Below are 15,475 nucleotides of genomic sequence, written 5' to 3'. Positions count from 1 at the left end.
ACCAAGAGTGATCCCTGAGCACAGCGTCAAGTGTAGCCCTATCAAGTGTGACCCCAAACCACACACAGTCACACAAAGATACAAGTTGTCTACATAAAATGGGACTCAACTTCATGATGGAGGGCTGAAAGTCAGCTAGATAATAATTAATTGGCCACCCTTTTATGGGCAATGACTATATCTGAGGCATTGTGTTAACCATGCATAAAAGCCCACGAAGTAAGTACTAAGATCTGTGAAAATTCTTAGTCTGCTATTCTCCAAAGTTAACCTGCCAATTTCAGGGAAACTGGCAAAATACATAAGACTCCTAGGTCAGAGGAGACATTATTACTCAAAGCTCAGCATATATTCTCCTGTGACGCAAAACATCAGTGACAGATCACACACGGCGATGGTACCAATAGGCTCTACCACCCTACATACCATCATAAACACAGCAGGGCATATGCCAACATATGCCATTCCTGTAAGCAGTCTAACATATACAATACTATCATTTTGGTTTGCATAATTACACAACTACGAAATCACACACCGAAAGACACATTTCTCAGGATGTGTCCCCATCATTAAGTGATGCTGGCTGGTTGATTGCACTATAAGTAGACTGACTGTTGAAATGATCAGTATTTTCTTGCACTGATTTTTCATTTCTAATTCCCACTCACATACCCAAGAGGGCCATGTGATACCTGCATATTCCATGAGGAATGCCACTGAAGAGGAATTCTAAGCTTAAAGGACTGGAATCTCTTATAATATATATATGTACATACACATATATGAATGATTTTGCTTCTGAGGGTGATGCTATTTCTGTGGTCTAACACTGTTTATTACACAGATATCCTTGAAGAGACATTCAAGAACAAAAGGGTAGTCACCGCCTCTCTCTGTAAGAGGCTGAAATGCAAGAATGAACAGAGAACTGTCTTCCACCAGCCCATGTTGTGCTTATCTTCATTTTGAATCAATGAAACAATGGCTGAGAAGGGGTTTAACTTATTCAGGGGTACAGAACTAGTGACCCAGGACTCTATAACACTTAAGCCGATAGAAAAGGCACCTCCTTTCACAGCCAACAGACAGGGCAACAGGAACAGAATTAATTCATTCATTTCATCACTGAAAAGTAAAATTTGGGCAGATTATTATCTATAAGTATAAAAGAAGCCGTAGTCCTTATATTTTCTTCAGTGATCCCATGAGAGCAGCGTGTATGTATGAAGACAACTTTTCCTATGAAGCACCAACTGGTTAAGATTTTCAGCTTTTCAAGCTCAATGGGCCACATGTCAACCACTCTCAAAGTCTGTACAGACGCAGTCCCAGGGAATACATAACTTCCAGCTGAAAGGTGGCTGTCCAGCTTTCATTTTTTATTTCAAGGCTACACCAGTGATGCTCAGGGGCAACTCTTGGCTCTGCATTCAGGAATACTCTTCGAGGTGCTCAGGGGACCATGTGGGATCCCAGGGATCAAACCCCAGTTGGCTGTGGGCAAGGGAAGTGCCCATCCCACTGTACTATCTCTCCAGCCCCTATTTTTAAATATATATAGCTTTATTTAAAAATAGTTTATCAGCCCCTGTTCTCAAAACTTTTGGTAACCCAATGGGAAACAAAAGATTACGTAATACAAGTTGTACACCCCAAGTAATAATTGTTTCATTGGAAAGACAAGATGTAAAAAGGACCGAGTGAACCAAGTGGAGATACACGGAAATGAAGTGAGTCAATGCTCAATCTCAGAGTCCTGGAAAGTGATCCTAGAGACACAGAGCTGAGAAATAATGTAAAATATTCATAGGCGAAACGTACAACGGAATGGATGCCTCCTCTCTCATCTGGCTCTCAGAGATAAACACGGTGACTCCCAGCGGCTTTTCTCAGATGCTCAGCAGAGGGCCGCTATCAAGAACAATCTGCTTTCATTTCCTATGTGACAAAATGGATGAATAACTGTGTTATTAGTCAGGAGGAAGAAACAGCAGTGGGGGAGTTATTCAGGGCCAGAGAGCATGAGGTCACAAAAATTGTTCAACAGTTCACACATAATTCCATTTCTGGAGCTACCATTTGTTACTGTGTGAGTGAACAATTACTTGGTTCAGCTGCCTTGACTAAATAGAGAATCATATTCAAAAATGGAAAAGAAGGTGGTATGCCACTCTTGGATCGCAAGCGCATCCTTATCCCTAATCAGTTAAAGGAAAGTTTTTGTCCTTATTTTTGTAAGCACACACATACAATCATGTGTATGCTGATTCTGGCATCAGCTATAACCCACTTCTTTTCATACGAATTAATTTCCTGCCCCATATAAGCTCAACTGATCATGGGAAAATCCCAATCAAAGTTTCAAGAAAAGATCATTGGTTTTCTCAGTGCTGCTCAGGGCTAAAATTACAGAGAAATAAATACGCTTCTCATGAGCACTTGTGTGATCACTGACAAGACTGAAGAAATTTTCAAAGCAACACACTTTTGAGGCCTAGAGAATGTGGGAAGAAATATGCACAAGGAAGAAATATTCCCATCTATCATATCCCACTACATCATGAAGGTATATTTTAGTTACTCATTTCTATAGTTTAGCATAAATAGAAGTTTTACCATAAATAGAATTGAATAATCCAAGGAGAAACATTTCCATCAGAAACTCCAGGACAACTATGTGCTTGAATTCAAATTCAGAAATATTTCAAGTGCAATTAAAGAAATATTTTTTCTGGGCTGGAGCCATAGCACAGCAGGTAGGGTGTTTGCCTTGAATGCGGCCCAACACAGGTTCGATCCCCAGCATCTCATATGGTCCCCCGAGCATGGCCAGGAGTAATTCCTGAGTGCATGAACCAGGAGTAACCCCTGTGCATCGCTGGGTATGACCCAAAAAAAAGCAAAAAAAAAAAATTTTTTTTTTCTACTCAGATTATTTTACTATGTAGATTCCCATTGTTTAAGTTTGACTTCTTTTAATAGCAGACATCATCCTTTTCCCAAGCACCATCCAAAGCCCAGAGTCTTGATTAAGAATCACAAGGTTGGGGCTGGAGCCATAGCACAGCGGGTAGGGCGTATGCCTTGCACGCGGCTGACCCGGGTTCAATTCCCAGCATCTCGTATGGTCCCCGGAGCACCACCAGGAGCAATTCCTGAGTGCAGGGCCAGGAGTAACCCCGTGCATTGCCGTGTGTGACCCAAAAAGGAAAAAAAAAAAACCAAAAAACAAAAAACAAACAAACAACCAGAATCACAAGGTTGGAGCCAGAGAGGAACAGCAGAGCTGGCCAAGTGCTTGCCTTGCACACAGAAGACTGGGTTCGACCACCAGCACCCCAAAGAGTCCTCTGAGGCCCACCAGGAGCTATTCCTGAGAGCTTAAAAAACGGTTTTGTTTTCTCTGGTCAAAAGAGGGTAACTGCCAAGTCTCTAGCTGCAAATCGCCTAAAGAACTCATTTGGCTTATCAAGCTCCTTGGAAGAAAGAAGCCACGAGTGTCCAGCAGTCTGGTCTGCTGCTACTGTCCATGGCCCAGGGTGGCAATGGGCTGATGGGAAATCATGAGGCTTGCCACATAGAAAACCCATTAATATTTGCTGCACAAGCACTTCGTAACGAGCAAGCTTTGATTAATTCCCGGAAGCCAGATCAATCCCAAAGCTCACCTGGGCACAGGCCAGCGTCACTAGAGATGGCGCCCTCTGAGGGAACCCCCCAAACTCGGGGTTCCTTTGGCGCTCCCTGCTCGGCTGTGACACTGACCCTCAAGGTCCACATTTTCAGTGCCACGTGGACGGATGCTCCTGAATGCGGTAACTCTTTTAAGCGTGGCCTCGCTGTTGATCCTCCCACGTTTTCAGAGAGGCCGCCTGAATGTGGCGAGCTCAGTGAACCCCTCAAACCACCCTTCCCCATGTGAGACGGAGGGAAAGCAGAGAGGATGCAGCAAGACACCCGCTGTCAGTGCCAAGCGGTATTCAAACTACAACCACTTAGGCAGTTTTCTGTTCTTTGTGCCGAAATTTAGTTACACATTCATCTTCTTTCACACTTTTCCTGTTTGATGCCAGAAGAAAATGAAAACTCAGGTCTGGGAGATGGCCCAAAGAGCTGACACTCAGTGCTTGGCACCTCAAGTTCCCCTGAGCACCAAGCCAGGAGTAATTCCTATCTTGCATTCCCGCACAGCTGGGTATACCCTCCCCCCCCCCAAAAAAAAAAAGAAAAGAAAAATAAATTTCTTTTCTTTGAGGGGCCAAACATACTCCACCTCACGGATCTGCTCCTTCTGTAGTTCATACGGCACAGAAGCAAGGCTGTGAGGGCCTCGGGAGGCTGAGGCCAAGGGCACAACAGCTCCCTGCCCGCTGCCTTCCGGGGCTCATCCTAACACCTTCCCACTCACAGGTCAATGAAATGAAAACTGTTCTGAAAGTCTACTGTATTAACCAGTCCAATTTTTTTTTTAAAAAAAGGCAACACCTATTTTAACCACGTACAGTTTTCATTTAGATTTTTCAACTCCCAATTAGCCTATTTCAAACTATGGCCCTTGAAGATATGTCTTTGGCAGCTAAGTCACCTTCACTGTCACTGTCACTGTCCTCCCGTTGTTCATCGATTTGCTCGAGCGGGTCCAGTAACACTGTGTTTGGCACATCGAATATGTCACGGGTAGCTTGCCAGGCTTTGCCATGCGGGCAAGATATTCTCAGTAGCTTGCTGGGCTCTCTGAGAGGGGCAGAGGAATTGAACTCGGGTCAGCCATGTTGGCCGCATGCAAGGCAAACGCCCTACCCACTTTGCTATGGCTCCAGCCCTAAGTCACCTTAAGTGTACAAAAACGGGAAGAAATCCACATTAAATATGTAATGAACAGCAAGGCATTTGAGGGAGAAGGAAGCTTCCTTGATCACAATCGAGGGGCTGAGGGGTCACTCAGGTGCCTCCTGGCTAACCAGAACGGGGGCTCACGGGGAGGACTTGAGGATGCACTGCTGACCACAACCGATGTGTTCAAGAGTCCTCACAGTGCTGGGTGCACGAGACATTTAGACATTACACCTTTGAATTGTGCGGGGTCCCTACAAAGACTGCACTCCTAACCTTGCACCCTCTCCCTGCCCAGGCGATGCTATTTTGGGAGGGATTCATGTTTCAACATTCAGCGGAAAACCATTATCATTCACTGTAAGTGTGTCTCGGGGTTAAACGCCAGTACAGAAACCAAAGGCTAGTTCTCCGCGGCCATCCTTCATCACGATGACTCCTTAAGCTCTCTCTGCTGTCCTCAAAGCACTACATGGCTCGCAATGTTTTCTCAAAGGCACTTCATCTCATTTCTTGGCACTCCACAGAGGGGCTGTATTATTGTGGAACGGGGCATTCTGCTGGCTGAAACAAAATAGGGATCTCTAAGTATATGATACGCAACCTCTCAACTTTTTTTTTTTTAAACAAGGAAAAGTAATCCTGGTGACCAGCGGTTGTCCCTTCTCTCCTGTGGACAAACTCTATGGACCAGGGATGGCTTCTATTGAGTCTATGAAGGAAAACTGAAATCTCCTTCAGAACAAAAATGGGTTTTGCTTTTTAGATTACACTGGGGGGTAATAAAGGCAAGATTTTAAGCCTCGATTTTAAAGCACTTCCTTTTGTATGACATTCTTAAAATAACACGGCTTTCCCCGTATTATTAAAAATATATCATGAGGCGTTTATAGTCAGGAAGTGATTTGAAGAGGAAAAAAAAAGCAAATCATTCCGAATATAACAAAATGAGGGAGAGGTATAGACTGGACGTGTCTGTTTAGAGTCTAAACATTAGACTAGTTGTCACCATTTGCTGCAAACCATATTGCAGAAGTTAGGACGTGGTTAGGAGGAAAAGGGCAGGAACAGAACTCTGGAGACGCCATCAGCAGTCTCTGGAATGTTCACCTTTCTTTGGGCACCACGCTGCCCAAAATGTCCAAAGACATTGTGACTTTTTTTTCTTTCCTTCTTTTTTTTTTTTAAATAAAATCCAAGTTTTATTTTATTTATTTATTTTTGGATCAGACCCGGCAATGCTCAGGGGTTACTCCTGGCTCTGCACTCAGGAATTCCTCCTGGCTCTGCACAGGTGGTGGGCCATATGGGATGCCAAGGATCGAACCCAGGTCAGCCAAGTGCAAAGCAAATGCCCTCCCCACTGTGCTATCACTCTGGCCCCAAGACATTGCGGCTTAGAGCCATTAGCAGGGGTGCAATTCCCAGAGATTCCTTCTCCTCCACCAGGAGCACTGTGGCCAGCTCGTTCTGCACTTGTGTAATGCTAGACAGCATCGGCTCTTACAGGCCTGCTGCTGTCCATCTAGGGCTGTTCTCATGTTACTACAGGGGTGGGCTCTGTCACCTGATGGCCCAGGGGTCACGTGGATGCAGTAGGCAAGAGGTCCTGTGGGCTCAGGCGGCGCCCGCATAAAGGATTGTTGGAAGAAACCAACAAGCACTCGGCCGAGTGTCTGCCCTGACTTGTGACCCAGGCTCAGGGACATCATCTGGGACTCACTGATCCACTTTGATTCATTTTTGGTATTTGGTGCCATACCCGGCGGTACTCCTGGCACTGAGCTCAGGGACCACATGCAGTGCCAGGTCAGCTGGGTGCAAGGTGGGCATTTCCCCACTGGACTATTTCTCCAGCCCGTGACCTACATTTCTTGGCTGTCATGTTCTCTGTCTGTGTTGTTGACACAGAGCAAGTGTGAGCGTCAGGGCCGAGTTTTATATTGTGATTCAGCATGCGTGCGTACAGGGCTAACACAACCCCCATGAATAGGGGCCATAAGTAATTATTGTTGTCAAAGACAAAATTCATCTGAGTGCCTTTAAAGATCCCAGTGGCGGGGCTGGAGCGATAGTCCAGCGGGCAGGGCGTTTGCCTTGCACACAGCCAACCCGGGTTCGATTCCCAGCATCCCATATGGTCCCCCCAGCACCGCCAGGAGTAACTCCTGAGTGCAGAGCCAGGAGTACTGTGCATCGCCAGGTATGACCCCAAAAGCAAAAATAAATAAATAAATAAATAAAAATAAAAAATTCTAGCAGTTTTGTCCGACCATTCATGAGTCGGGGAGCCCCCACCCCAACTGAGAGAACGGGGCTCAGCGGAGCTGCAGGAACAAGAGCTTTAGAGAAAGAAGGAAGTGGGCAAAGGAAATGATGCCGGACAGAAACCCGACTGCCTGCCGTTATTACAGTTACTTTCTCTAGGAAACGGCACGGGTCTGACTGGCAGACTGCCTAACCCGTGCAGACCAGGCACTTCCCCAGCCAGCACTTTCTAGGAGAGACCAAAGTGTGGATGTCTGGGGCACGGGGGAGGAGCTGGGTGTCACCCCAGAAGCACAAAAAAGATCCTAGTGGCTTTGTCTGACCACTCATGAGTTGGGGAGCTCTGTTTGGGGCCTGCAACTTTGTCTTCAACACTGCAGGCGCAGTGGAAAGCTCAGAGATGAACTCAGTGTTTCTGGGCTCAGAACCACCACTGTCCTATGCCTGAGCCTTGCATTCACTCTACAAGGGAGAGTCATCCTCACTCAGGGCAAGCAATGAGGTCCTTCCTACTTTTTACACTTCATTTTACTATTTTTAATTTTTTTTAAAAAATTTTTGCTTTTTGTTTTGATTTTTGGGTCATACCTGGCGATACTCAGGGGTTACTCCTGGCTCTGCACTCAGGAATTACTCTTGGGAGTATTCAGGGAATCATCTGGGATGCCAAGGATCAAACCCAGATCGGCCATGTGCAAGGCTGCACTATCACTCCGTGGTTTTATTTTATTTATTATTATTTATTTATTTATTTATTTATTTTACTTTTTGGGTCACACCCTGCGATGCACAGGGGTTGCTCCTGGCTCTGCACTTAGGAATCACTCCTGGCGGTGCTCAGGGGACCATATGGGATGCTGGGAATCGAACCTGGGTCAGCCACATGCAAGGAAAATACCCTACCCACTATCCTATAGTTCCAGCTCCCCCCTTGATTTTATTTTTGACTTTTATTTTTTGGATTTTGGGCCACAGCTGACTGTGCTCAAGTATCACTCCTCGTGGGGCTTGACACACCATCTGGGTTGGCTATAGGCAAGGCAAGTGTCATATCCATTGTACTACTGCCCTTTGATTTTTTTTAAAAAAATGTTCATTTTTGCCTATTAAATTGACTTCATAATCCAAGACATATGCCTTGAAAAGACAAATTATTAAAGAAATCTGTTAGGCTGGAGAGATGTGCATGCAGTCAATACCAGCTCAATCCCTGGCATGCATGGTCCCCTGAACGTCCTGGGTGCCAACCTTGGGGCCCCTGGCACTGCCAAGGTAGCCTGTGCAGTCTTCAGCACCTTGGGGCCTCACAGTGAATCACCAGTCTAGTCAGTCCCCTGAGTACTGATTGATTGAGAGGCCCTCCTCACAAGGCAGGGAAATATTTACAATAGAAAAGGTAATAAAGGGACTGAAGAGATAGTACAGTGGATAAGGCACTTGTCTTGCATGTGGACTGACATGGATTTGATCCCCAGTACCCGAATATATGGTCCCCAAGCCCTGCTAGGTGTAATCCTGAGCACCAAGCCAGGAGTAATCCAAAAGCACTGTTGGATATGGCCCTAAAATAAAATTTTAAAAAAACCAGTGATGCTCAGGGCTTACTCCTGACTCTTTGCTCAGTGATCATTCCTGGTGGTGCTCAGCGGGTTATATGCAGTGCCAGGGCTAGAAGGCAGGCAATGTAAGCACTTTAATTCCTGTACTATCTCTCTAGCCCCCACAGAAAATATTTTTGAAAGAAGATGGTATTCTGAAAATTTACCGCCAATGGATACTTTATACCATGATTACTGGTATCAGAAATGGCAAGCTTCCTTCTTAGATGTTTACGGCTCAGTGAAGTTAGAATCCTGCCTGCTTGGGCTCAATCTATCTGAGGCCTCAGGATGACATTTCTCTACATTTTATGACTCAATTCTTCCAGAGTTCTATCTGTTCTTTAATGGGACCTTCATTTATAGAGAGAGCTGGGCTATCATTTCACCTTGTAAAGGAATAATCACATTTGTCAACATAAAGGTAAATTCAAGAAGAGCAAGCTAAAAACAATTCTAATTTTTTTCTACATACTGTGCTCCCCCTACTACTTGGGTACTAACCATGAGTCGGCCACCTCAGTTGCCTGAATATTGCCAGGAGGGGCCTCAAGTCCTCTGAGCACTGCCTGGAGTGCCCCCACCCTGAAATGTGTTCCTCGTAATGGTCAAAACAATGTCTTTAATCAAAGCAAATTATAATTTTCTAATTATGGGTTTAATCAAAGCAAATTAAAAACCTGAAACTCATGGCAGGTGCTAAATGACACTCCATTTTAATACTGGTGGGTTATTTTTCAAGTGGATTCGTTCACCCCTAAGGACTGAGTGAGGGTGTTTGGGGTTGAAAACCGAAGGAAAGAAATCAGACAAAAGGGAGCCCCAGAGGCAAGGCCCCGCCTTCCCTGCGGTGTTGGGGGTGGGGGAAGGCACTCCAAGGATGGGAGAGTTGGGAGGGGATACCTGAGACTTCCTGGGACTTCCTACCGCCACAACTGTCCCTCCTTTTAAACAACTGAACTGGGCCAGAGATAGAGTATGGTGGGTGGGTGATGATTAGTAAGTGGAAGACCAGAGTTTGAACCCTGGCACCCCAGAACGACCCCCTGAGCCCCACCAGGAGTGATCCCTGAGCACCGAGCCAGGAGAGAGTCCGGTCACTGCCAGGTGTGGCCCAAACCCCACACCCTTCAAAAAAAAAAAAAAACCCAAACCCTGAACAACACAGAAACGAACTCAGAATATATGATTCTATAACAATCAAGAGCAAATAATTCTCCAGTCCGAAACGAAGATAGATGCATCTAAAAAAATGAGCGATGCCGGTTTTTTCTGATCAATGGCCCAGAATTTCTAAAGAGAGATTGTGCACACTTTTAGAGTTGATCTTTAGCATAAAACACCACCTTCTTCATAGTAAAGGCAAGTGTCATCTCAAAACCATAGAATTGCAATAAAAATTAAGGTTACTCTGCAACTTTACTCCATAGGACCATTCTGTAATTTTAATTCTCGGCTTAATCAATGTCAATGTCCATTTTCTTTTTTTTTTTTTTCCTTCTGAGAAACAACTACATTCAGTGTCAGTTCTGGAAGAAATGGGTTAAGTGCTTAAAATAATCAAAATTAGGGACTAGCGGGGTAACTCAAAGAGGTGGGCTCATGCCCTGTGCTTCAGCACTTCAGGCCTCATTCGAGTCTTTCTGGGTGTGTTCCTGGTGTGTGGGGGTGAGGGGGACACCCCCTGAATTACAGGGCTCATGCAGCACCTCACTGTGAGGCCGAAACCCGAAACCCTCAGGCCTGGACCAGGCTGAGTATCTGGGATACCCAGTCTCCCAAGCACCTTAATCAACTGAAACCATAAAATTCAGTTTCCCGATTGCACTAGACACATTTCAAGTGCTTAGAGTCACACATGGCCCGTAGCCACCCTAAGGGTCAGACGGTAGAACGTTTCCATCGCCAAAGCCAACTTCTGGCCAGTACCCATCTAGAGAAAGGCCACCAAAAGATACCAAGAGCTCTTCATTCATCACGTGGGAAAAATAATTCCAAAGCCTTACCTAACAGTGCTGGCTTGATTTTGGGAATTCTGGTGATAGGAGGATGTTGAATTTAAGGCTGTTGGCAACGATTCTGTATCTCAAAATATTATTCCAACTGGCCTGTGTAAAATCTCTTGGCATGAAGACTTTCGATTGCGACAAATTGTCTTTCAACATCCAAACATGATAACTGTAACCTGGCAAAATTCCAATAACTGAGGAGCTCATTTGAACAATTTATGAAACCACAAAAACAAAAGATATGGCACCATCCGCTGCAGGAAATTAAAAAAATATATATATATTGTTCTATTATATAAAGGGGCCAGAGAGTTAGCTCAAGGGGCTGTGTGCAGGGCTTTGCCTGCAGGAAGCCTGTTGGATCCCCGGCTTGGCACGGAGGCCTGAGTAGCCCCTGAGCAGTGCTAGGGATGGGAGCAGGAAAACGGAGCCACGTCTTGTACCCCCAGTATAAGGAAAATATTTATTATGCACCTGGGAGTAATAAATAAAAGAGTGAGCAAATATCTCACGTGAGCCTCACAGAGAACCTAATCAGCACTGCGGAGAAGATTCTGGTGTCGCAGCTCCTTCTAGTGAAGAAGGAAAATTCTTGGCCAGGGGAAAGACAGACAATGCGTTATCTTGTCGGTGTCTATCTTGCTTAATCGGTGACTGAACAGTTCCCCAGTGGCAAGATTACAGCGAAACCAAACGGTGAAGATTCCAGGGACCTGCAGCTCAGTCCTGCTTCCTGTCAGGCTGATTCGGCCCCGGGGAAATAAAGCAGGAGTCCAGTGGAAAGCTTGTTCTCAAGCTTTTCCCAGCCACATTCCCCTTTCCACCTGTTTCCTTCCTGTGACCATCCCACAGGTTATGGGTCTTAGGCCAGCATCCTCCATTTAAGTGATATGCCCTTGATGGCTCCCTTGGAATATTCTGGGGGCTCACCTCCCGCCAAATGACCCCGGGGCGAAGAAACACTGGTCTAGAATATAAAGCCAAGGGCGATCTTGAGCATCGCAGAGCCAAGCAAAGTGAGCCCAATTTGGCAGGGCTGTCACAGATTGTGATTTAACAATCTCTAAACATAAGGAATGATTACATTTCTGCAAAGCGAAAAGCGGCACATGAAATAGTCCACAGAGCAAGCTCTCCCTCCTGCAAAGCAACCCGCGAACGACTTTTGATGAGAAATACAGGAATTAACTTTTGCTCTACAGACACTTGGCTGTTGATTTAAATCATCCAAACAGATTGCAGTGGCAGATTAAGAACCACTTCCCAAATACTTGAAAAATATTTGCGTAGGGTCGGAATAGCTACGACAGCTATTATTGCTAGCGGAACTTCTTTATGCTTTCGTTTCGCAGGCCATTTTGATCATTGATTCAATAATGACATAGGGCTGGGGACAGAGCTCAACAGGGTGTGCGGCAGGGGACCCAGGCTGGATTCCCACGTGGTTCCCAAGCACTGCCAGGAGCACACCCTGGAGCACAGAGGCCCCGTTTATTTTTTGGGGGGGGGTAGCCCCTCCCTCCAATTTGTATACATCAAATTCAAATTCCTATGTTTATGCCTTTAAGATTAAACTCCCATTTCTACTTCCCAAAGAGATCACAGCTGCAGATTAATCCCGGGAGGAGGGACTCTTGGCCCCTGCAGCGGGGCTGTAAAAATCCTTTGCAAATAGCACCCTTATTGACTTCAGTACTTTTTGTTCCTGGAAGAATTTAAATAGACCAGCCTATCAGCTGCTACACGGGAGTTGATACAATATTCACAACCCTCTCTCTCCTTTCTTCAGCCCAGGACAGAGTTAGAACCCGGCCCTAGTCAAAAACCTGCGGGTGATTCCACCAGGGAACTGCAGGCTCAGCTCTCATTAGCATTTAGACACAGTTACTGTCAGAACTTAAGCAGAGGAAAAAAAGAGAACCACACAAAAGCCAACGTGCTCAAGGGTGTCTACGGCTCCCTAGGAAGTAGCGAGATGGAATGGGGGGCGGGAGGGCTCCCCCCGGGGCTCCGTGGCCCGGTGCTCGCCCGCCTGCCTTCCGCCGAGCTCGGCTGCCGGTGCCGTGGCGTGATCCGCTCCCCCACGCCGGCCAAGTGTTGGCAGTGCGACGAGGCGCCGTGGGGGGCTCGGGTGGGCGCAGGCGGGGAGGACGCGCGGCAGAACCAGGGAGAGCCCGTGCCTCCGCCAGCCGGCTCTTTCGGGGTGCAGCAGTCCCGAAACCGGGGCGCTCTCTCGCGTCTCCCCAACACCCAAAGCGGAACACTTTATTTTTTTTTTTAATTTTGCTTTTCATCTTGCAACGCACGATCAGAACCGCCCCGCCGACGCTCCCGGGAGCAAAACCCGAAGCCCGTGCGGGTCCCGGGAGGGCGCGGCGGGCCGGAGAGCGGGACGCGGAGTCGGGGCGGCGCGCGGGGCGCGCACACGCCAAGTTGGGGGGCTCCCTCCCGGGGGTGCCCGGCCGCCCGGGCCGGCCGGACCCGGCGGCCACCGGGAAAGGGACCCACGCTGGCCAGAGACGCCCGCAGGCCCGGGCCGGGTCCCCTCGGGGCCGGAGCGCGCCCCATCAATAACAAAGGGCCTGGGGACCGCGCCGGGGGAGGGAAGGGGCGCTCGGCGGGGGGCACTCGGGCCTGGGAACCCTGCGCTGGGGTGGGGTGCGGGGCGCTGCGGGCTCCCGCTGGCCCGGGCACCGGGCAGGCCCCTGCGGGCACCGCGCCTACCTGATCCGGGCTGCGGGGGCGCCTGGCGGGGCCGGCACCGGCGGCGGCGGCGGTGGCTGCAGTGGCGGCGAGCGGGGCGCTGCCTTCAGGAAGGGGTGGGATTTGCCCGCCCGCCCCCAGCCTCGGCCCGGGGCCCGCCCCCGACACCCCCCGGCCCGCGATCGCCCCGCGGGGGCCCGCACCCCGAGCGCGGCGGGTGGCACCGCGGCCCGGCCCGGCCCGGAGCGGCGGGGGGCGGGGGGGCGCGTTGGCTCCGCCCGGCCCGCGCGCGCGCGTCCTCCCGCGGGCTCCCCGCCGTGCCCGGGACCCACGCCCCGGACCCCGGCCCGACGCCCGAGGGCCGCCGCCGCCCACCCCCCAACCGCCCCCCTGTCGCCTCCCGCCCGGGTGGCACCTTGTCGATGACCTCGAGTGGCCGCGCAGATCCTGGAGCCCCAGCGCCGGGGACCGCGCTTCGCCGCCGCGCTCTCTGAGTCTCTCCCGACGTGGCGCACCCCGAGCGTCCCCCGCTGGGGTCCCTGTTCTCGGGGAGGGAGGTGGGGGGACCGGCAGGTGCTCCTGGCCGCACCTCTGGGTTCCCTTTAGGGGGTGCTTTCCAGCACGGCCTCAAAAGCTCCAATGCAAAGTGGCATTGGTGGCTCTTGTCTAGCCTGTGAGTTTTCTCCTGGCTGTTAAGGCTGCGACTTTCCCTCCCTCCCTTCCTTCCTTCCTTCCTCCCTCCCTCCCTCCCTCCCTCCCTTTCTCCCTCTCTCCTTTCCTTCCTTCCCTGTTTTTGGGCCACACCCAGCGGTGCTCAGGGCTCACTTCTGCCTCTCTCCTGCTCAGGAATTCTGCACAGGAATCACACCTGGAGGTGCTCAGAGGTCCATATGGGATGCCAAAGAGAACCCAGATTAGCTGCGAGCAAAGCGAGCTCCCTTCCTGTTCCACTATCTCTCCCAGACTGTGTTTCTCTAGGCTAGGAACCTCTTTGCACCACGGCAACAAATGGTGCTGCTACCCCCATATGAACAAAAGCGTCCTGCGACGCTGGAATCCAAGAGTGTGTGCCCATAGCTGACAGTCTCTCTCTCTCTCTCTCTCTCTCTCTCTCTCTCTCTCTCTCTGTGTAACAGGACTATAGACTTCATTCCATTCTCCAAGTGACTGTGTGACACCCCCCCCCCCCAAGTTAAAAATGACCCAAGCTCTTCCAGGAATGAGCTGCGTCTCTGACAAACCAAACCAGGCTATTGATGCCATTCATTTAGGACAGGACTTCTAAGGAGACCTTCCCCTCCATTCTTTTAGAACTTCTAGAACCATCCAAAAAAGCAGTGTTCCTTCTCAGCTGTTACATCAGAATCACTAGTGAGGATTGAAATACACACACACACACACACACACACACACACACACGCACATATGACAGGAGAGATAGCACAGAAATTAAGGTGCTTGCATGAGGCCCACCTGGGTTAGATTTCTGGCACCACTTTTTTTTTCTTTGGGTTTTTACTTTTGGTTCTCAGAGCTCATTTCTGGTTCTGCGCTCACAGATCACTTCTGGCAGGACTTGGGGAAACATACGGGGTGCTGGGGATCGAACATGGCCCATCATGTGCAAGAAATGCCTCCTACCCGCTGTACTATCTTTCTGGGCCCCTGGCACCGCACATCAACCCTCCCCCTCCCCCACTCCAGGTTCTAAGCAGCATGGGGCCCCTGGGCAGTGTTAGGGGACTAGCTGGTAGCCCCAAAGCCTCTCAGCACTGCTTCGGGGACCCCAAATGCTGGTTCACCTCAAACCCCTTGAGTTAGAGTCTGGATTAAGGTAGAGGTAGGGCCGGTGCATGAGTACTTTTGATCAAGAGTTACAGGTGATTTAGATCACCCCCTTTCTGGGGAATGGGATTCCTGATTTGTGAAATAGCCTTACTTTTCCTTTTGTTTCCTATGGAATGACTCTTGAGAATTCCCGTGTTGTTTAATTGATCCTTCACTTTGGTTAGCCCCACTCTTTGTGGGGGGCGGGGGTGAGTCCTATTCAGAGGACTCCAG

The 15,475-nt window shown here is 48.9% G+C and overlaps 1 protein-coding gene across 2 annotated transcripts in view; it reads right to left on the bottom strand.

Moving 5' to 3' along the window:
• Positions 1–14,060, bottom strand: part of TMEM150C (transmembrane protein 150C) — an 82,592-nt gene extending 68,532 nt beyond the window's left edge. Inside the window, exon 1 of one of the 2 annotated variants that reach the window (XM_056111386.1) lies at positions 13,830–14,060. The gene's annotated coding sequence lies outside the window, so the exon portion shown is untranslated. Of the gene's footprint in view, positions 1–13,435; positions 13,639–13,829 lie in introns of those variants that run through there. The other variant, XM_056111385.1, reaches the window with a different exon arrangement.
• Positions 14,061–15,475: the final 1,415 nt, after the last annotated feature.

The sequence above is a fragment of the Sorex fumeus genome, unplaced genomic scaffold (genome assembly GCF_029834395.1).
Source record: "Sorex fumeus unplaced genomic scaffold, SorFum_2.1 ptg000013l, whole genome shotgun sequence".
In the NCBI taxonomy this organism is placed as follows: Eukaryota; Metazoa; Chordata; class Mammalia; order Eulipotyphla; family Soricidae; genus Sorex; species Sorex fumeus.
Note: the sequence above shows the minus strand (reverse complement) of the source record. Positions and strands in the feature narration are given on the sequence as shown.